This window comes from Chelon labrosus (assembly GCF_963514085.1).
Source record: "Chelon labrosus genome assembly, chromosome: 14".
NCBI classification, from domain to species: domain Eukaryota; kingdom Metazoa; phylum Chordata; class Actinopteri; order Mugiliformes; family Mugilidae; genus Chelon; species Chelon labrosus.
In genome coordinates this window covers 21,446,100-21,470,466 of record NC_140347.1, presented here as the reverse complement: position 1 = coordinate 21,470,466, position 24,367 = coordinate 21,446,100, and the positions used below count along the sequence as shown (strand labels likewise).

Sequence of the window (24,367 nt, the reverse complement as noted above, 5' to 3'; positions counted from 1 at the left end):
TTGGTCTGAAACCCCTCCCCTTGGGAACTGATTATGCTCTGGCAAAAATCTGCTGGACCAATCAAACTGTTTGGGGAGGCTTTGTGATGAACAGAGGATTAACAGTGACGTACTCATCGATGTCATCTGAGCACAGTAGGGTTGAATTAGTTAAATACACAATGGCTGCCATTATGAATCGAGCTATTTAGAGTCTGCTATCGCATCTGTTGTAGCAGATAGTGACAAAAAATTGGATGAACAATTAACAGTGATTAAGGCATTTGTCAAGAATGCCTTGATAGCACATACTTTGTTGTTCTGAATGGTTGTAGGACTATCCCAGTGTTCACAGAATTATTTTATCACTGTATCAGTTTAAACATGCTACATAATGATGCAGTAACACAATGTGAGTCTAGTAACACTCCATTTGGAGTGTTACTAGACTCATATTCTGATTCCAGCATATTCTGATTCTAGTTACAAATTGGCCATAAATCAAGTCCAAGTCCAACCAAATTGTGAGGCCAAAGCCTGTGAAGCACCTCCTCCATGTTAGTGGATGGGATTTGGGCCAAACTAAAACACTAAAGTACACATCAACTCATTTGTCAAAGATGGTTTCTGTCATTTTAGGTAGTTAATATAATGCTGATGAGTGTCCACTTTTCTTAGAAGTTTTGTTTTAGTTAGTAATTGGACACTGTAGAAACAGGATGTGATTTCATGATGACTGATAGTTGCCATTGACCACCGCTCTGTGAAGCGTGAGAGTACGAAAAATAAAAAGAAGTGAAGTGTGTAATCCAACATTTCTTTGCAACTGGCAGAGAAGAGCGCGTATTAATTAAAAACAAACGGCAGTGAGTCTAGAGGAAGTGTGGATGGGTCAGCGCTAACGGGGCTCCACTCTGGGACAGTACTGAGTGGGCCCTGGCTCCGAACTCACAAGACGGCGGCGCCATATCCCTGGGATACTAGCGTCAGTGTGGCCAATGGGAGGAAGTGGAGACGTGTCGTCCAATTTTTTCTACAGCCTATGACGGTCTCCTAATTAAAGAGGGGTAAGTGCCTGAACATCACATCAGCTTTCTTTGTTGCCCTATTTATTAGTCCTTGCAACACACATCTGAAAATAACTGTATACAGCATGTGCAGTTAAGACGTGACGTGCTATATGTAAATTAAGCAGATTGTAAACCAGGCAAAACACTCTAGAAACACAACCACATGTTCCTGAGTTTATATATTATACATAGAGGAAGGCATATTCATGTTGTGTCTGAGAAACTAAAGCTTTTCCTGGAAGCCAGTGTTGCCTTAAGAGGTGAATGCTGGCAGACTAAGTATCCCCTGAGAGAAGGTCTCATCTTCTCTTTGAAGCCCTGCCAACAAGCAGGCATTCCTGGCTCACTGGTCAATTATGTAAAAACCTCTCATCCCATCCTATCCCAGTGTCCAACCTACCAGCTGCCCTTGAAAGAAAAACAACAGGCTAAAAATTACAACAGGCTAAATGACGACAAGGGACCTAAGGAAGGATTAATCTGCTGTTTTACTATGTTCTTAAGTTGCATCATGTGCCATTGTGTCATCTATACAATGCTTGCCGTCGGTGCAGTCCCATATGTCTGCCACCCACTCGCTGAGTGATTTCCCACGCACCTCGGCTCTCAGCACTACGTCACGCTCAAAATGGCCGATGATTAACACCATCTGCGGCGGGCAGGCACCATGCTAACACTCTGGAATGAAACGAATGGTGCATCCCAGGTCCATCTGTGCCTGTACGTACAGATATGTGCACAGGGGAGGAACGCAGGCAAGCCCGTCTACTCGCATGTACTGTACGTGGGCACACAAACAGGAAGTCACGACCAAACTGAGGCACACACACACACACCGGAATACAAATAGAGCACGAGCGCTAGAGGAGGGGAGATAAGAGCAGAAACACGAGCTCTAACCCCCACTGAAAGCAAAGAGGCTTGGAGTCCCTTTTTCAGTAAACTAACACCCCATATTCTTGGCACTCTTTCTGTGCAGATACACTCTGCAGCATATCCAAAACAGCAAGAGAGCAAAGGATATTAATTAGCGCAGCACGAGATCGGTCACGTCCCTTTTAAAGAGGCACAGATTTGCCCGGTGTTTGATGAGTTGTCATCAGGGCCAGGAAAAATTAACACGCGGTCTCGGAAAAGTCAGATCGCCTCAGAACACAACAATCGTCTGAGTAGATGCCACGTTAGTAATGTCAGAGTTTCTTCGGAAATGCCATTACGGGTTCTGTAATTGTGACTCACTCAGCCGATTTGAGACAGGACCTTGAGGCGATTATGTCGTCTTTAAAGATGCACATTTGGTCTTTGACAAACGAGGTAATGACTATCATGTATGTCAGCTTGGAAAAATACAGGTTGTACATGCAGAGGTAAAGTACTTACACCTCCTCTTACACTCCAGGCCATCACCATCTCTCCATTATTTATGTCACCGTAGGCATTTAGAGTCCATTATGCATTATGGGTCAAGGTGCTGGAAGATGTTTTATTTGAGTGACATAATAGCTCTAACGCTTCCAGGCAAAGAGGAACAGGAGAATTATGCAGCTTTCAGAAGAGCCATTTGTCATCGTCCTTTTATTTATTTATTTTTATTTTTCTCTTGGCCTATTCTGCTGTGTCTGTTTGTTTGTTTATTTGCTTCTTTTTTTTTTTTTTTTTTGCTCCCCTGTGCTAAAAGTAGATGAATCCATTTTGTGCTTTAGTGTGTGGGAAAAAATTCCGACAACAAACGTTTTACAGCCCTCTCTTTTCATGGGAGCCAAGAGGAGCACAGCTATTTTTGCTGCGGGGGGAGACGCAAGAGGAGACGCGGGCTCGCTCGATGTTTGGCTGCGGGTGGAGAAAGGGAAGATGTGAAAAGATAAATTACTTTGTTCTTTGCAGACTTGCGGCAGTACAAAAGCCCTTTAATATTTACCTTTTCTCCCCAGAACACAAACACTGGGGGAACCGTTTCTCATAACAGCGTGGGTTCCTTGACAGTGCACATGCGGACACATGCAGAAAATGCTAAAAGGATTTCTTCCTCTCCTCCTCACAATTTTTGACAAGAGGACGGTTCACGGGGAAAAGTGCGCAAAAGGGGGAGAGGGAATCGGGTAATGGAAGTCATTTATAATCAAAATGACAACCAGCTCCGGTCGAGACAAAGACTGAGGGAGAGGGAAGTTGGAAGACGGCTCAAAAGAAGGGAGGACTGGGAGGTGAGGCTGAGATTGGAGAGGGACTGTGGGCTACTGGGAGGCTCTTTCTCCCCTTAGCATCTGGGTGAAGTTCATTAAGCAGCGGATCTGTTGCAGAGGGACTTGGTGACGAACCAGACCTGGAGAAAGTAGAGACGGCTGACGCTGTCGCTCCAAGGTCACAGCTCATCCCAGGGGTCAGCGACTTTAAAAAAGGGGACTGGAGAAGATAATGATGAAGCTCATGGTGACAACGATGATAGATGATGCACAGAAACGTCCTTTTTCTTCTGCGCGGCACCCATTCTAACAGGCATGAATATAGTGAGTCAATGGCCAGTAACAAAAATGGAAATCAAGTGTTAACTGCGACATGGCTTACATTTAGAAAGATGTTTCATATCTCATTACCCACACACTCTATTATCTAACACCGCACCGAAGGTGTGACATTAAATCTCACTGTATTTGTCTCATATGTTGCACAAGTGACATCTGAGGAATACGCAACAACGACGTCTCCTAGAAACTGTACAGTACGAATTCACAGCAGCATATACAGTTAATGCCTTGCAGCCAGATTTCCATTATTCATCAGCTTTATCGTTGGTAATGAATATCTGCAGAGTCACGCAATACTAATGAATATTTCTGCAAAATATAAACAGACAGCATATTTATTTGTTTTCTGACAATATCTGCTGTTGTTGTACATCAGATGGATATACTAAAGCATTAAAACACATAAAATAAAAGAGACTTTTGGTTGCACTTCAAGAAGCCAATGCAGAATATATATTTTTTATATTGTTAAAATAAATATTCTTTAAAGTTATTAATATGTAGGATGTAAACTATAAATATTATATATAAAAAAAATAGATTTCTTGTGCAGATGTGTTTTCGAGGAGCTCATTAGCTTGAAGAAACTGAGCTTTCAGAAGACTGCTCCTCAAATTAAGACCTTTATTAATTCAATATCAGTCCCGGCAGACTTTATCAAAGCACATATTCTTCCCGTAATAATAATCAGAGCTTATTGTGTAAAGAAAAATACATCAACAACCTGTCTAAGGATTTGGTTTGATCTAATAACGCATGTTCAAATCATCAAATCTTCTGTTTCATTTGGTCCCTGTGTCCCATTTTGTCCTCCCAAGGGACTCTGACCCCCCCCCCCCCCAGCCGCCCCTGACCTCACCGTGTGATCCATATGTGTCAAAGATGATTTATACAATCTCAGAGAGAAATAATGTTCCTTCAAATCATTCATCATTGGTTTTTAACAATCAGCGAAGGGTAGGGTATATGAAAGAGTTGGGGAATTATAATGTAGTGTGACGCCGGTCTTACGTGAATGAGAATATCCATAAAGGCCTGTCAGATTAGGTGTGCCAATTCCTCAGTCTGGATTTATTATTATTATTTTTATTGCGGGCCGTGGAATGATGGTGAATACTGCCAGCATGTAGATGAGGGACCCGACGCCGAGACGTCAGACCAGATCACACTCCATTAAGTTTCACCCTGGAGTGTGAGAGTGTGTGTGTGTGTGTGTGTGTGTCTCTGGAAACAGTAATTTCAGTGTTCACGTATGTGTGCAGGATGGTGGATGAGATGTTGGGCTGATAAGTAGAATGTGAGTAGAGTATGAAACATGTTTCAGGGAGTGGCTGGCAGACAGGAGAGTGTGCAGGCAAAATATGTTCCACTATTTTCTTGCAGAGGAAACACAGCTGTTCTACTGAATATTGAGGCACTTCAGATAGTCCAACTCAATATCTGCACAGGAGACTGCAGAGGAGGATGGTGGCAGAAATTTGCATTCATATCTAAGTCCCGTCTCCCTCCCAGATGTTAGCACAAGGCGCTCGGAAGAATGTTTGTTCTTGCACAGTTTCATCTCTGTATACACTCCATCGTTTAGCAAGACTTTGTGCGCACCGTGAGCACATATGAGCATCTACATAGCAAACAAAGCTATAGCTCTATAGCGTGCTGCCATCTTTCTTCTCCTCGTGATCTTTACTCTTGCCGTTTGTTTTCACGCTTTCTACTTCCCAATCATCATTTTTTCCACTGGTTGAGCATCTCAATTTAGTTTTTCTGTCTCTCCTCATTCGTTTCTTTCCCGTACATCTCTATTTCCACCTCGCGCCAGGTCAAGAGGCACCTGTGGTGAATGTGTGCGCAACTGCACTCTTAACAAGATTCATAAAAGGCAAAGCCACACAGTAAAGCTCCCAGCTTTTTTTCTTTTTTTTTTTTTTTTTTAACATAACTGAAGAGAAAAGAGCAACTCAAAGACGGATATGGGCGGTGGAGAGGGGAGTTTGAAGGTTAGAAAAAAATATTGACTTTTATTGTTCAATGTGGAGTCAGTGTTTGAAGTTTGAAGGAAGTTTTGCCTGAAAGCTTAGATGTTCAGGGGTATCGACTGCAGAGAATAATAGCTGAGAGGACTATAAATGAGAAATGAGTAGATGGACTTCTGCATCAGTGTTGCAGTATGCAATATTTCAGATGAATACACAAGATATACAATTTTAATGGCTTGCTGTTGCCAGAAAATGTGTAATGGTCCATAAACTGTTGATATTTCCTTAGTGCAATAGTGATTTTTGACCGTCGTAGGTATATACAGAATTAGGTCCAGGATTTTTAGTCTCACCGCTGTTGTATTCAAGTGTCAAACAACTACAAACTAGCTCCACTCAGGTGTGTTACAGCAGGAAAAAAAACATTCCAGTACCCAGCAGCTGTCAAAAACTTCATAAGTTTAAAATATGAACACTCAGCAAGCACCACAGGAAGTTGCACCGTCTCTGAAGTCCCAAAGTTTTTTTCAGTTTCTTTGTCAGTGTACTTGGTTTTCGCTTTGAGCAGTGGAACTACAACTTGTGTTCACAAGTATTTCCCTGTCGCTACGCTTGTACCGTATAGTTACTTAACAGACTTTTTCCATTCCCAGTGCAGGTTAAAAACAGTACACACAGAGAAATAGAAGAGAAAGGAAACATGTCTAGATTGAATGCAAATCCACTGCACAAACCTTTAAAGAACAGTGTCCCCTGAATAACCAGCCACGTCTGTGCAGGTGTGATTAAAAGGCATCTCTATAGAGGTCTGCAGAAGTCAGCGCTCTCTTTACTGCTGAAGTTCAACTCACTTTTAATAAGGTATTCTTTTTCTGCTGCTTGTATTAGCTAAAATGTCGCACAGTAGTGTGGTGGTTAGCACTGATGCCTCACAGCAAGAAGGTTCCGGGTTCGAATCCATGGGCCGACTGGGGCCTTTCTGTGTGGAGTTTGCATGTTCTCCCTGTGTCTGCGTGACTCCGTACTCCGGCTTCCTCCCACCGTCCAAAGACATGCTCTTTAGGTTAATTAATACTAAATTGGCCATAGGTGTGTCTGTCTCTCTGTGTTAGCCCTACGATAGGCTGGAGACCAGTCCAGGATGTACCCCGCCTCTCGCCCAATGACAGCTGGGATAGGCTCCAGTTCCCCCACGACCCTTTCCAGGACAAGGTTACAGAAGATGTATTATCCAAAATAAAAAAAAAGATAGTGGGGAAACTAGGGAAGTTTGCACAAGTCCATAGTTATCATCTGAGATTGTCACACTCTTAAAAATAAAACAAGCTCCTCTTGCCAATCATGTGTACACACAGAACAAACTTAGAGCCGCCTTACATGCATACACTATCAGTGCATCCAATGACTTGCGGGAATTGGTAGTTTTTCTAATATATAGCTCCAATATCATTCGCAGTAAAACAAACTGGAGTGCTGACATCTTTAAATAGGACTGGAAACTATAACATGATTCATCATGAGGTGAAAATCACATTGCTCTTAACATCTTTTTAGGATTGGATGGATATTTTTCTACTTTTCAATAAACAAGAACCACAGAATAATCCTCACAGCCTGACAGCTCCATTTTGTCTCCAATGATGGATTAAAAAAAACTACAGACTTGACGTGCCAATGCCATAAGAGCCTTGAGACCCAACAGCAGCCCTGAGAGCCTTTGGGTTAAATGCTACTCAAAATTGGTCACTATTACAATGAACAAATTCACCAGCCAAGTTTACATACCAAAAGAAAAACCCAGTACCTGCAGGAATTTCAGATGAATTCAACTTCTGATCTGATAAAAGCATTGAATTAAGAGATACCAGAAAGGTTATTACGATTGTCTGTACAAAATGTCATGGCAATCTGTTCATAAATTGCTGAGATTTCATTTTGGAAAGCAGTGAAGCAGCAGGGTGACATTGTTATATTTAACTATAGAGTGGTTAAAAAGAATAGCTTTTGTCAAACTAACTTCAGACGGATGCCAAACACTAGAAGAACTTTAAAGGAAAATAATGAGTCAACATTTTTAATGTCTGCTCTGCAATTGGATGATCCTAGCTGGGGTCTGGCTAAGCTGCTCCAATAACATCACCTTCTGGTCATTTATTTCAATATGACCAAATAATCCAGGGAGTACCTCCTCACCACTCACACACAAATTTAAACAGGCCAGGCACAAAATAAATAAAATAATAATGACTAAACGCTTTGTCACAGCAAATGCTTCAACTAAATAAAGTCCGTCTGAATGTATGGCTGTCAACATCAGTTGGTCTTGAAGCACAAATACTGTTAAAGGCAGCCGAGTTTGTTGCTTTGGGATATTTGTCAGCTGAGTCATGTTAAATGCAGCATTCAATGGAACCTCACCTCAAATATCATCCTCTCCTCGGTGCACAGTTTGAGGCATAACAAATTTGACCACATATGTGCGCCCCAAGCAACATGTTCTTCTTTTGGCAAACAACGGATATTTGTTATTTGCAAATCCCATGGATTTAAAAAGAAAGGCAGAGGAAGGCCAAACGGCACGGATAACCAAAGTAAAAGCTACACGAGGAGGAAGACAGTTCTGTGACAAGAAACAAAGAAAAACACAAACAAACAAACAAAAAAGGCGAGGTGCCAGCAACACAAGGGTCCATATCCCATCTGGAAAAGAAAAGATGAATGACGGACGCTAAATGAAATGCCACTCTGGGTAATGGGAAAGAGCCAGCATCATGAAAGCAGGTCACTTGAATTGCAGGGGATGTTCTTGAGTGGCTTTACCCTCGGGCCTTGTGCATTCAAGCTTCCTCCTCAAGAGTCAATATTATTAGCTCTAACACACACGCGCACACCCCTCCACACACACACACACACACACACAGTCCACTACTGACTGGAGGCTACTCGTGTAAAAATCTGTATGTAGTTGTACAGGTGACAAGCCAGGAAGAACAGGGAAAAACAAAACTCGAGTCTCCTATTTTTTGCGTTTTGTCTCACTTCCCAAATATTTCAGAGCGAAGCATCAACATCAGCCTCCATACTGTTAAGTTACCATCTCTCCTTCCTTCATTCTTGTCTCTCAATATCTGACCTCTTCCTTTTCGAGCTCTGCCTTTCTCCTGCGCTCCCCCACCCCCACCTCCATCCCCCTGACCTGGATTATACATTTTTTCAGCTCCCTGAGCTGAACAATACGCTCCAGCGTATTAGCATGCAGCCTGGCCAAAAAACAGAAATCCTGCTCAGGCTCCTCCTCTCTGTCCCCTTTCCTCTACTCTTTCTCCCTGTGGCTTCAGCCCTCCATCTTATAATGTGTGACTCTGGCATGTGCTTTCTGGTCACTCTCCATTTGGGTTCGTTTCTCTTCACCCACAAGGCCACAATCCATCTTATCCTCTCGTCTTATTGTCCTTAATTCCCCGTGTGCCTCTTTTTTCCCCCTTCTTCTTCCCTCTTTTGTTTCCTTTAGCCATGCCACCGCTGTCTCCATCACTGCCCTTCCGATTCGTTTCCCCCCATTCGCTTTCCAGTCCTTCCTCATTCCCTCTCACTGCCGTCCACACTCCAGTAACCCTGCCGGTGGAGAGCTTGAGAGAGGGGGAGCAGCATGCTTCATTTAATGACAATAATTAATTCTCCTTCTCCCAATCTTAATGAGCCAAATCAGTCACAAGCCCGAGAAAGAGAGAGAGAGAGTGTCGGGAAAGAAATGAGGGAGTGAAGGAATGAGACAAGTGCCTCTCATCCTTAATGCCTGTAAACGCAGCTCTGACAGCCACCGGTGGCTCAGCTTCGCTTACAAGGCATCCCTCACACCCTTTCAGCCGACAGCTTACTTGTACTCTCCCGGTGAGCACACATCAGTCTTTGAAGCCAGATCTGAATGATGACACTTCAGTTGAGATGATTTCCAACACTGGAATATTTTCACAGTCACACAACTTGTGATTTTTGTTTTCCAGGTGAGGAGCCCTATTTAAAGCCAATAGGTCCATGCCAGTGACTACAAGTATTGTCAGATCCTCTATCAGACATTTTCTGACAGATACATTTGTTAGCTGATTCTGCTCTTCCTATGTAACGGTTTATAAAATAAAAGCATCTGTGCTCTTGAGATATTGGACTGTAATACGAAAATTAGTTTGCGCATGCGTTCTTGGACATATAATTATTAACATTCTAGCCCTTTATGCCTTCTCTACAAATGTTATCAAAGCATACCCTACTTTGTTTTTTCCCCAACTGCATCCTAAACATAACCCGACCAAGATGAAAAAGCACAAACACGTACGTCACGTCACCCCTGACACATCACAAGTCATGTGACTGATCACTGACAGATAACTGTGTGTTTGACCAACAGTAGGTGACACATCCCCCAGTGGACATGATGGAACACACGGCACGGCATCCTCACCACTGTCATCAAACATCCCACAGTTCCACTACAGCGGTTGTGGCTCTTGACCTGAAAGTTCTTCCAAAGCCGTAAGCTAGGAATGACTTTCTAGCTGAAAACCAAGCTTACACAGCCAGAGGCAGTGTAGTCTCACTGTGGTCCAAAGCAGATTGTTTTGCAAAGGCTAATTTAATGTAGCCAACAGCTTAAAGTAACTGTAACAGAGATTGTTTAATTTCTGATCAGCTACATCCCCAGCTGCAGGTCAGGGCCCCATTTACCTAATAGCATCTTATGGCTAAGATGGCTGTAAAATCCATTTCATGAGCCTTCTTAAGTTTAACAGGCGCCTTTCAAAACTAAAGTAGGTCTTGAATTTTAATACCGGCTTAATTCGTATTTTTATTATCTTGGCCACGTTTCTAAATCTATGCTTTTGCCATGAACCTTTATCTGCTTTCTGAATATATCCTCTCTGAAACAGCTTTAGGTGTAAAATGAGCGATGTCTAAATAAGACTACGCTGTCACAGACACATAAATTAACTGAACTACTGGTTTTCAAAATTGATCAATTTTGGTTTCTGCCATGCCTTCCCTTTGTCATACAAGTGTCAATAGATGCATATGCATTAGACAGTTGGGTATGCATCATTCCTTCATTTCTCTTCAGCACCAAAGACAGCCGACCATGAGAAGCTCTCAACAACATGTGCATGCACTTGCTATTAAGTGTTGTTTTGGGAAATGCAAGTGGAAATGAAAAAGCATTCACAGAAATGCTTGCGAAAAGGCTTTCTTAACTTTCAGTGCAATGAGGAAACAGGGCTCTGACCTGCAAAGAGTGTTCAGACGATTCGATGTGTAGGGTACGATGACAACAAAGCAACTGCTCATTCAAAGACAACCATGACGTGTGCCTTTTGTGTGCAAATTTGCCTTTTAAAAAGACAGCAAGTATTGTCTACCGACTGAGTGCTCGCTAGCTGTCAAAGCTCTTCAGCCTTGTTGTGTTTAACTTGTGATAGACAGATCAGTTTGTTTTGAACAGTTGCCAAGAACGACTTCTCAAAGGGTTCTGTGTAACAAACTATCTGGTGTGTCAGGTAACATGTATCAGCCAGTGACTCACAATGGCCGCCTAGACACAGTGGTGTAAAATGATTACTCTCCATGTTCCGAGGTGTCTATCATTTAGGCTGAAAGAGGGTTAAATTTAGCGCACAAATGGTATTAAAACACAAAGAAAACTGTCTGGAACGCTTTCATTATATTTTTCATTCTTGTTTCCAGGTGATGAGTTGTCTCTCTTTGTCTTCTCAAACTACTTAAAGCCAACAGGCCAATGCCAGCGACTACCCATATCCATTCCTCTGCCATGTAATGTATTTCCTCTCACATGAACTCATTATCCGTAGAGCTTTACATTCTTACTCTGCAGAAAAATAAAGGTCTGTTGTTTAGTGTCATCTGTGCTCTGCTTATATTGAACTGTCATTGTAATTAGTTCGAACTAGGACTAATACACAGCTAACTAATTATTACAGTACAACAATCGAGCCGTTTATGCTTGCATTTAGGCTGAAATGGAGTCTATTTAGCATGACATTAGTATTGACACACAAATAAGCTCTAAAACAAAGGATGTAAAACTTTTCATTACGCTTGAAAATTGTAACTATGGGAAAGATTTGGTAAATCTGAAGCCTGGAGAAAAAAAGCTGAAACAGTGAATTAAAAATGATCCATCCATCATCTTTAACTGCTTACTCTGTAGAGGTTTGCAGAGGGTTGAAGCCTACCCCAGCTGGAATTGAGCTAGACGCCCAAACCTACAGCCAAACCTGCAGCCAATTTAAAATCACCAATTAACTAAGATGCATGTCATTGGAGCACCCAGAGAAAGCCCACACAGGATCAGGGAGAACATGAGCACGCAGAAAGGCACACATTCTTACCCAGTAGCTTGCTTTGAGGCAGTAGTGCAAACCACTGAACCACGAGCTGCCCTGATTTTAAAGACATGACGCTTGGTAATATTTTACTTGGTTCATTTAGCGTGACTCGTGATTAATGGTGGTACCACTGAGAAATTCCTAATTGTCCCAGATTTGGCTAAAGGAAACTCACTTATAGCTAACAAATAAATACCCTTAACATTTTAAATGTCAATGCAAATTACAACATAGAAAAATGATTAATACAATTAAATTATAAAATGGCTATAGAAGAATAATCACTAGTCAAATGTATTAAAATTAGATTAGATTTTTTAAAATATGTTCTCTATAATGCTTAACGATAGAATGTATATGATGTGTATTTATCTTGTCTGGCTTCCTCTCTGGATTTACCTGTGAGCGTTTCTCACACCTTGATCTCAAAGCTCCTTGTATCATAGAGACTGACACTCAATCATACGGATCAATATCTCACGGGATTTAAGGGTAATGATCTGTCCTCTTTGCGAGCCCTTTCTGATCTGCAAACTTCAGCAGTCTATCAATTCCTCTAAGTCTTTAGTCTTATTTCCCAGACATAATTTGACATCGAGACTATGGGACGGAGTCAATGATGTTTGGACCTTGTCCCAGAAGAAAAAAAAAAAAAAAAAAGACACACAAGAGTTGCCTACTATTGAAAGTTGACATTTTTTTAAAAAACATTATGACTCCTGCGCCATCCAGCAAATTTTAAATGTGGAGTTTTGTCATTGAAACTTTGTTGTTGGGCGTGTTGTGGCTAAATAAAGGTTAAATAGCAGTAAAATCAATGTAATTACCCTGCCTGTCCAGCCTGCCTACAAAACACTAAAGCTAAGATTAATAGACAGGGATTGACAGATGGATTAGTGCTTTAAACAGACAGAGATTATTCCTCTGAGCTACTACGCTCCAAGGAGAGGGAAGGAGAGCTGTCCAACTTCAAACAGACCCTCATTTGCTTTCCGCTGTTCTGACGAGGGACTCTGAGCAGAAACAGACCAGAATCAGGCGGCGAGTGCTCTGAGGTAGACGGACACATAAGCAAGGGACGGCTTGACTGCAGTGTTACATCACGACATTCATTGCCGTACCTCCGTGCCTCTTCACTGACATTTCAAACTGTGAAGCAAGCTATCCAGGGTCAGAAATGATGTCTCACTGGCACAGCTGACCCATTACATTGCTTGAAAGGCAGTGATTATTTTGGCGAGCTAGCGAGACAAAAACACAGAGGCCCAAACAATAGCGAGAGGTCACCTTGATACAGCTGCCTGCCGGAGACAGTGCCTGAATGAGGAGAAAATGACTCAATTACTACCAGGCACACAGTGGAGAACTGGGGAAAAGGGGGGCAGGGATGGAGCAATACAGGCAGGGAGAATAGGGGGAGTAAAGAAATATCCAGATGTAGCATTTGTATGGCTCCCTCATTTGATTATAAAGAGCGCATGGTGTGCTGCCCTGCAGAGGAACAGCTGTAAACCAGTGTAAACGAGATTGTGCAGTTTGGGATTTAATTGTAAAAACCTCATAAAGTCCAGTTCAATTTAAGCAGTAATGTGGAAAAACAAATGGTGTTAGGGGAGTAAAATTAAATTACTTTAAGTTAAACTTCAGACTTCACGCTACTAAAACCTGCCCTTGAATTTAAATCAAGTATTGCTGTGTTATGAGATGAGCAGTGTGAGCACAGTAATTTGAAATGTTGTTCCGCTTCATGTGCAATCGACCTTGGACTGTTTTGTCGGGTGTCCAAAATGGAAATAGGGACACCAAATTAAAGTGACATCGTTGAGATTAGGTTCTAATGTCAAATGTGAAATATCACAGAGATGTGTTCCGCATTTTCCCAAAACGGTGTCACTTCTTGTGCGCGATCAAAGACCTCACAGTCAATTTTCTATAGCATACAGTAATCTTAAATACAAGCTTTTCCAGTAGACAAACTCTGATGTAACTGCGGTTTGTGTTGTGGAGTAAATCAGCCAGTCAATCCAACCAAAAATAGTTTCAGAAGTGCCACCTCTCTTTCCTCGAGCCAAAATCGGTGAAATCTGGCAGAAATCTAGCTGAACTGACAGCCTTGTCTTATACATTGCCAGAGGTTTACTATTTGTATCCACTGTGGAAAACAAGGATTCTCAGAAAATTTGGAAGCGAGTAAAACACAGCTAAAACATTACCGCCAGAAGATGCCTTGAGCTACAGATCATCCCTCTGCAAACTGTTAAAAAAATCATCCAAAGAGTGAGAATGAAAGTGCCTGTAATATTTCCCTGGCTGAGGATTTAGGCTGAAACAGGTTCATGACACCCAAGCTTGGCAGTGCAGGCAAGGTGTTTTAGTAAATGTATGTTAGAATAGTCTGTTACTCTTTAAAGAAATACATACTGCTGAGCTTGTAAAACATATGGATTTCATCTGGATTGTTGCAGAAAATCTAACATACACCTTCATTTCAAATGGACTAGAGTACCGCAATGCATTATTTACAGACTTTCCAAAAAAAACTCTACTGACAGGCTTCAGCTGATTCTGAATCTTGCTGCTGGATAGCCAACCACTAGAAGAAAACACTTGGTTGAGGCCAGGCTGCACTAGCTTACAGTATCTTTTAGAATAGATTTTAAAGTTATTCTCTTTATACACATTGTATGAAACTCTGAATGGCCTTGGACCACTTTCTATTACACATTATGTTCTCAGATTATCCAGTGACGTCCAGTCCAGATACTTCTATGCTCTTCCTTTAAGCTAAGTTAGGAGTGCGTCTTTCATCAAATATTCATTGCAAATATTCTCTCAGGAGACAGGGAGGCATATTCACAATTCAGACAATTTGTAAAGATTTATTCATTTTCCTTCACATAGCGTACAACTACTCTCTTTCACCAAAATATTGCAAGGACAGACACCTTTTTCACATTACGAGACACTGAAAGGGATAGAGAAAGAGAAATCACACGTTAAAACTGTTCTGTATGCACTGCATATTAAATAAAGTAAAGTGAAGTGCTTTACTTGTCATTATACAACATAATGGCATGGTCGAACGGAGGCTTAGTCCTGAGCTGCTGCGACCGAGCACGCCGCCGCTGTGGGCCAACTTGACCCGGCGCCTAGCAACCATGTTTTTTGATGATGGTGGGAGGAAACCGGAGTGCCCGGAGGAAACCCACACAAACATGCAAACTCGACACAGAGAGGGCCCTGAGAACCGAACCCTCTCCGCCCCAGGGATTCGAACCGAGGACCTTCTTGCTGTGCGGCACCGGCGCGAACAAGATATGCCACTGTGCATCACAGAGTTAAAAATAACTTAAGATTTAGATACACAGGCCTGCAACTGTGGACAATTCATGCTCTGTAGCAAGCCACTTGGTGTAACCATTTGATACTTTTTCATACAGTGAGTGTCAAGGCATCTCTATTGCACATGTGTATCTCAGCATATTGATGCTGGAAAAAGAAAAAGGCTTTTGCTGGACGACAAATACTACACATACCTTCCACAAAGGGTAGAGATTACAGCTTGTTTGTTGCTACTGTGTTGCTACACAAACATTGTGTATGTGCCAAAACTTCGAGCCGCACATGTTGAGGATATTTGAGACTATTCAATATCACTACAAAAAATGTAAGGGACCTGTTAAAATGAAGTACAAACACAAAGAATCAATAGAAGATGAGGTACATGGACAGAAAAGCATTTCCCTATCATAGCTACACAACTCTTAGTCTCAAAAACTAGCTCATGACACTGTCCCAAAAGAGTTGGTGGCATGTAGGCCAGTATACAGTATACAGTATATATACACAAAGCCCTTCCTGCGCCTGGGGCAAGGCTGCTCCACAACATCTGCACACAATATACACATGAACATGTGTACACACACGTTCACATGTATGCAGTATATGAGGATATTTATCAGCTAGGAGACCTGGGGACGTGAGTCCAGTACATACGAGTGTGTTTAACCGAATGAAAGCTAGAGAAACCTGCTGAATGGAGACTTTTCAGGGACAAACAATGAGCGACTGAGCCGACTGAATCTTTGTGTGTGAATTCATGTCCCTGCACATGTATGTGAGCGTGAATGATGTTCATGCTGCACACATACATTTGTCATGTTATGGTCTAATGTTTGCGCAGTAGTGAGGCACAAAGGCACTGGATGATCCACATAATACTGAGGACAGGAGGAGGACGCTTTACGATTTCTCTATTTTTTTAGGACAATATTAAAAAAAGTGCAGGTTATTTTTACGGCCCAAAAATACATACATATATTTTCAATGGTTTTAGTGGACCTCCAGCCCAGGTTTAGAAGGCTCATGTCCCTGACAAGACCTGAGCTACAGTGGAGTTTATACTGGCCTTAAGCTATAGCCGTGGCCCCATTCTGCCAGGAAAACCAATTACTTAGTGTTTCAAAGCCCTCCGAGTGCCCGAAAGGGGTCCATCATTTAACCATGAGACACTCCGACTTCACTCACTGCCGGCCTTTCAGCGCTGGGTTGCGCCGACACACCGATACGCAAGTGTGCTCATACACACCCAAAAACCATATAAACCCACACACGCAAGGAAGCTAAAATTAGTGCAAGGAGAGAGACACTTACTTTGGAGGCTGTTAATGTAATTTATCACTTGAAAACGAAAGCACATCTACTTGAACTCGAGCTTCAGGTAACATATATTTTTACACAGCAACACCACATGTACAGAGAACCTCAAAACAAGACATATCATCTATCATGTGGGACAAATTAATGTAAATACTCTTCTAAACATGTCAGTCCAGAAAGTTGCGGCGCTCTCTAAACTGTATTTTTCCATTCATTTTTAACCAGTGTCGGACAGTGAGTCAGCGACAGTGACCTCTCAGCACCACAGATAGGCTTTCTACTTCAGTGTCTTCTTACCACCATCACTCACACTAACGAGTAACCTCATGCAAATAAACACTAATGGACCTTTGCGCATATGCTCTCTCTCCCACACACACACACAATGCCACAGACAGACTCACGTCAGGTCTGTTATACCAGACATGGTGTCATAACCCTTCTACTTAATTTAGCTCGAGGAAGCTATTCTTGCTTTCCACTGTCAAGCATCTCTATCTGCAGCTCATCAGCTGTATTGTGAAGGGAAAACCGTCCCTAACAAATCATCTGCGGACTGCTCGTTTTGTCTCCAGTTTGCTCAATATGCTCACTCTTCGGCTCTCTCACTCTGCCTGTCTCTGCAGGATAAGTTAATGAGCCTAATGAGAATGAAGACTGAAGGGGAGAGAGGAGAAGACAGAGGGGGAAGGAGAGATGAGAGAAAGAAAGGGGGAAGCAATCAGATGTGGCTCTGCCCAGCCCTTGGCAATGACAAAGTGGAGCAATTATGCATGAAGGCTGTGACATTGACTGTGGCATCACCTCTTCTGCTGATCTGTTAAAAAGCAAACATACTCTATAATTCAGCAAGGCACTCGCTCAGTCACACATATACATACGCGCACACATCTCTCTGGCAAACACGTTCAAGGACTTAGATGATCGTACTTTGACAGGTTAACACGTCTACACGCGCAGGCATGTCATTGGCAGATGAGAGCGTCTCACAGCACAGGTCAGCGGAAGGTTAGAGCTGTTCTCCCATCGCTCATCCAGTGGGAATGTTAGGAGAGAAGTATTCCCTTCACGAGTCCATCCTACTTTTAGCCCCTCTCCCTGGACACACACTCAGCTTACCCTTTAACAAAGTACACGCCGGCGGCCCCATCATCCCTCTCCGCTGCCCCACTTGATGCTTGGTTGCATAGTGATGCTGTCACGCTTGAAAGAGATATTGATCACTCATGAGAATGAGCCTTCACTGGCTACTGGTTTGCACACTCACTGGTAAACTCATATTCCTACACTGTCACTGTCACTTGTATCCAGGGGAGCTACAGATGAGTCACGGCAAATTAGAGGCTTGGCAAATGTCAAAAACGGCAAAAGAATTTAAAGAAACAAAAACTTGTTGAAAGTTGAAATTTGAAAAAAAGCTGGTAAGTGGACCTTGACCTGGAATTATTCCACCAGTCAATAAGTACGAGCAGTGTTAAATAATGCTACAAACGACCAGTTTCATTACAATGTAAACACACTTTTTTAGCAAAGATGAACAACTTTGACACAAAAATAGCTTCACACAGGTGCTTAAATAAAAAGAAAAACCAGCCTAAACCCTTCGCTTTGTGTCATCCCACCACGTCAGCCTTGCAAAAAAATGTATTAAAAAAATATGGCTCAACAATATACAGCCCAGACAGAAAATATTCAGAAAATTGCACATTTTGTTTCTTCAGGCTCCGTGCTTTGTACACCGACTCCGACACACCGCTCCTTCAGTACTGATGTAAACCCACTCAAAGTATATACTTGCCACTACGATGTAGCATCCATCATTGTAATCCAAACTGAATGTGTCTGGAAAACAAATAACGTTCCAAATCATTTTGGTCTGGACCATATGCCTAGAATTATTTAAAAGGCCTAAATACTGGTTGATAATCAACCAGGTGAAAATAGAGTATGCATTTGTTATGGACTACTTTCTTTGAAAATGTATAATATATACACATGATTTGTTCTCTGCGTCCACTTGTGGGCCATACAAGGCGCCTAGGGAGCAGTTTAGGGGTTAGGTATCTTGCTCAAGGGCATCATGTCAGTCAGGGAAGTGATTAAAACCAGAGACCATACAGTCCCAAGTCCACTTTGCTAACCATGAGTCCACGGCAACCCCAGCAGGGAATCTGGACCCCCAATAGTCACAGTGAGGAAACGTGTCACCCAGTGCAATAATGTGGTTGTTTGGTGTATTAATAATAGTTTTTGGCAACAACGGAGCTCCGTGGCAGAGAGGAACGAGATTTATTAAGCATTGGCTACATTAGCAGCACTTGTTAGCATGATGAATTCTTTGCTGGTTTGGCCTTTTTAAGAAGATTTGTTGGTAGCAAGAGAATGTGTAATTTAAAAAGACCTATGTGCCCTAAGTGAGAAAATAAATGGCAGACATTCTTGTCTCCCTCAACAGCTGCAGTGCTCTTCATGCTTTAGAAGAAGTCATTTAACTCACTGACAAGGAAAAAAAAAAAATATATATATATATATATATATACACACACACAGGGATAAAACTTAGAAAAATAGCAACAAAGCAGCAAATATGTAAAAAAGAGAAAATATCCGACTATATACGACTTGCTACAGAGCATTAATTCCTATTCGGAAAGAAAACACGACATGCAAGATTTAAATGAATGAATTCCCACAGTTGTGCTTCAATGAATGGGATGTGATGAGAAATTATGATTAGATCCACAAAGACATTCCCAGCATCATGTTTCAGATAAAATTGTACTCACACCTGTCAAAATCTACTGTTAGGTCAAAACACCTTTCAGTAAGTGTGTTGGCTCAGCATATTTCCATGCAACTGATCAACCAGTTACGGTGATAATTATTGCCTCTAACGGATCTGTCACACGGTGCAAGCGCAGGGCAGCGGGGATCAATAGGATGTTAAATCTGTGCAACACGCACATACACACATGCACAATGCTGAGAGGATGATGATCAAACAGGATCAACCGCCTCTGTGAGCCTCTCAGAGGACCCCCAGTCAGGCATTGAGGCAATAGGGGTTAATGGGTATGCTGCAGCGCTTTGAGATTCGTCTGCGAGAACATGCAAGTAGAATCTATTATCTGCTCAGCTACAGTCACTTAAAAAAAAAAGAAGGAGAAGAAAAAGAAAACAGATAAAAGAGTGAAATGATCTCATGTTTACTTAAGGCTTCCGGGAGGGTCAAGTCTAAGACTAGAGTGGATTGGGAACAGGTGAATGGGGGATAGACAGAGGGAGAGGGAGAGTAAAAAGAGGATTACAAAACATGACTGAACTTTGGCTGAACTTGGAAAAATGGTAGTGTTGAGTAGGAGCGCAAGAAAGAGATGAAAGTAGGAGAGGTAGACGATTTAATCACTATGTTTACATTTTACAAAGGAGACAATGAAAGGAAAGGGGGGGTGGAAACAGAGTGAACTGATGACTGTTTGATAGTCGAATAACACAAACCGTGGAGGTGGATGTGTGACTAATGAGTGACGGTGAAAGAGCAACAACAGAATGAGAACAAGAAAGGGGGCAGGGGGAAGAAAGAGGACGGAGAAGGACACAAAAATGGAGGAGCTACAGAGGTGAAGTGAGAACAGGGACATAAACAAACAAATAAATAGCAGAACCTTATAGCAGATACCTCTTGGTATACTTGTTGTGACAGCACCAGGGCCGCAGCTACCACTGAGCACAATGAGGTCATGCCCTCTGTATTTTTCTTTTTCAGCTTGATGGTAGAGTTGACATTATTATTGTTAAAACATACACACTCTGGGTGTTAACCCCTATATGTTAGACATACAGGAATATATTTAAATGTAACTACTTAAGCAATGGTGAATAGCGATTTTGACAAGAAATGTATTTTCAAAGTTTAAAAACAAGAAAATTAGAGAACCATTTCAAACTATAACTTGTACCTAATGTATCACTATGTATCACAAAACTTAAGATTTATTTGGCGTAGACCTAATTAGTAAAGGTGTTTATTTGTACAAACAACTACTCCAACTGCATTCATTAGTGTGGATCATGTTGAGTGTGACTTCACTTCAGTGGCTAGTGACTGTAACTGGAAAGACACCTGTACTATTAATCTGTAAACGGTTGCTTACACCCACTTAGAGGGTAACATTGATGGAAATCTATGTTGTTTAGTTTTCTAGTTCTATATCCGCAGAAATAACCTGGAAAGCAGAATAGCCAAACTAGCTGTTAGCATCTGCTTTAAGAATAAGAAATAAGAATAAGAAAACCTTTAATAGTCCCAGAATGGGACTTTACTGAGATAAAGACACACTGCCAGCTCTCATGGAGTAGCCACCAACAAAGAATCAGTCAAAAGTCACTGGGAAAATCAAAATACTGACACTGCTGTCTCATTTTGAGGTTGGAAAGCAGCTGGAACATCTCTGGTGAGATGCTTGTGCATAGTGTTTCTGCCACTGCAGAGGGCAGCTTCAGTTTTAGTAAGCGTGCATGTTAATGGGTTACCGTTTAAGGTAATCCAGTGTTTGGGATGATCGGGTTAAAGCTTTATTGGACATTTTTGCTGGCACCAAGAGGCGCCACAAGTGGGGATTAATGTAAACACGGCGACGCGTCAACATATTCCATCTGCCAAAGCGATGTGTTGACGTCATCAATAACGTCAACGCGTTGCAGCCAGCACTGATGTCTTTTTAATATTAGTGCATATGCTGTTGAATTCCTGGATTTTAATAAGAAAATATCTCATTTAAAGATAAGCTAACAAAAGCTTTCAGAAATCAGTGCTCAGGATACATTTTGGATGACATTTTGAATGTTATGAGATTCAACATCCAGCTCCAGAGAAATACTTATTATCTATATCAGAAGTTCATTCCTGGCTGTTCGGAAAAGGCTCTGAAACAACCTTTCAAACTTTATTGGGAAGCGAATTTTACAGTGTATATAATTACTTGAATAAAGGAAAAGACCACGAGAGATCCAAATAAGAAATAATAACATGTAGGGAGCACACAGCCTCTTGCAGGCTCAGCTTTTCTGCAAAAGAGGTACATAAAACCGATCACCAACACTAATTACAGATCAAAACGTACAGTCCGTGTGCACCCAATCCTATTTTGTCTTTCCCAAAGTCAACCAGCACAAGACAGCACACGTGGCTGGATACGCACAACACAAATACACAAAAATGAGAACAGGGCAAGCATGGTAGTGGGAGCTGATCAACGCTTGATTATCTTCCCCTCAGTGCAGCACACCCTAAGCAGAATCAAATCGGCTGCCTTCATTAGCATATCATCTGCATAATGGCTCAGCCCCAGCAAGGGCATTTGCCTGTTACGTAGCTTCTACTATGTCTCATTCTGAAGGGGGGTTAGGGTTAGAGATCCTCTTTCATTTTGTTACAACTAAGCATATGCTGGGCCTCCTTTGAGTCACATGGCTGACTTTGATATCTCAACTTGCCAGTTAATTGAGGGCATGAAGGAAAAAAATGATTCAACTGAAGATAATTTTTATCTACTATGCACAATCGCTGAGGTTACCTCACTGATACACCCTATTATCATACTCTTTGTTGCATATTAAACACATGGGCACTGTACTGCATGACCAATAAGAACTACCTTTATGAATCTATGTTAGTCTTTTGAACACTTCACCTTGAAGTGGCTTATACAATACACCTCAAAAACACGTCATGATAAAATGATAGATATTCATTTTGATCACTCTGCCCTGATCACACAAAAAGACCTCAAGGTCCTCAGGAGTCTTTTGCAGTTCTCTGCAGTATGTCTCAGGATAGAAAAGTTCTGTATTAACAGAGCTCTTAGAATATTTATTTGCCTCAAATCGTGTGTCATTTAAAGGTTTTCATTCCTCACCTTACAAAGGTCTGCCCTTGGTTTGTACCAGAAGAATGGCTCTTTATTTCTACCTTTTTAACATTTCAGTTCACTTTGCAGCTCTAACGTTAATAGAAGTCATGGCTATGTTCTCCATTAGCGCTGGTTCTTTTTCTCTTATTAAGTACTCTTTCCCTTCGTCACGGGTCGGAGGTGAAAATTTTGCCAGCTTTTTTGAACACAGACAGCACCTTGTTGCAGTCATCCGTGGCGACACGAAGTTCAAAGTCAGGAAAAGGCAGCCCCTTTGAGCAGCCAAGCAGTGCTAGAGGCAATAAATGCAAAGCCTATCCCTGTCATTGACAAGAAAGAAAGAGAAGCCCAATTTGGACCCTGTACCAGCCGTATATTTCAATGGGGCCGCTGCCCCTTTCTGCAACCTTGCTGCAAGAGCAGACTGAAGTGCATACCTCTCTCAGGAACTCAGGAGTTGGTATGCACACAGATACTTGAAATTTCCAAGTCAAATAAGCCTCACCTAGTAGAATGTGTCAGACAAATCTTAAAAATGTAGTATAAAAGGTCAAAAACTTTTAGAAGAAAAAAACATCTTTATAATGGGCCAGAATAAATCTATCTAAAATAAAATAATCAAAATTGGAATGGGGCTTCTTTTGAAGAGCAGTCTGCATTTGTCTTTGCAATATTCAAGTAATTATTTTACCAACTGTTACTGAAGTCTAGTCAGAAGTTTCAGTCCATTCTAATTCGCTCAAACAAGATATTCACACAGACGAACAGGAACGAAAAAATAGCTTGCCTGACTGAGGTAACAAACAGAAACAGAACGGATGAGTTAAATAAAGAGGGTAAATAAGAAAAAGATAGAAAGAGGCAGCATGTTCTAACAGCGGCCCCTGCTTTACTAACCATTCTGCTGCCATGTTTGTTTACTTTCTCCCTGGTGTGAACATCCATGCATGGCTGCAGCCATCACATCTACACATGTCACCCCTCTGCACAATCACACAACGCTCTGCGCAAGCACACTCGCTCCCGCATATTCCTAAGCCTTCTGAGCACCCATACTTAGGCTCTCACAATACAGCCCTTCGAGCCACATCTTAACCTAGTTCTTCGCATAAACCGTACTCATAAGGTCTGAGGCACTTCACAAACAATACACAGCATTCCTAAGGTTTCAGCCAAATGTGTACTACTACGCTTTTTCTCTTTGAAAATAAGAGCGTGTTTGACACGTTTATGGCAGCTTTCCTGACTAATGAGCCGTAGAAACACTCACTTTTAATTGCAACACTCTGCGGTCAACAAACACTGACTGACTTGGAAGGTACAGGGAGAAGATTTCAACTTGCATTCCTGTCTGTAATTATGCAGAAGCACATTTATGTAATGTGTAAGCAGATTTTCTACTTGTCACTGTGTGTGAGCAGAGCATATTTCACGTTTGCCTAGCCAATAATGATAGTTCAAATGTTTCATGCAAACGTATTCAGTACTTTGTTGAGAAAGGGGCTAAACTAGGAGCAATATTCTTTTGGTGACAAGCAGCAATGCAAATAAAGATGGCCAAATATGTCAGCTACATATTCTTATGTTCACTCTCTCTCTCGCTCTCTCTCTCTCTCTCTGTGTGTCTGTGTTGCGTAACCACTGACGCACTCGTGATCCGTGAAAAAGTGGGAATCAGTTTTGCTCGGTTGATCCCAGAGGTCAGCAGCAGAGAGAGAGAGAGAGAACAGAGGGAGATGACTAAAGGGAGCACAAGGCCGAAGGAAAGTGAAAAGGAAAGGGAAGGAGGGAAAGAACACCAATCATCATGTTAGCGTCAGTGTGTTGGTGTGCGGCTAAGATTTGTGCAAT

At 41.8% G+C, this 24,367-nt stretch overlaps 1 protein-coding gene across 1 annotated transcript in view; it reads right to left on the bottom strand.

Annotated features, from left to right (window-relative positions):
* Positions 1-24,367, bottom strand: part of nrxn3b (neurexin 3b) — a gene marked incomplete at its 5' end in the record, with an annotated part of 269,437 nt that overhangs the window by 229,274 nt on the left and 15,796 nt on the right. The window lies entirely within an intron of this gene.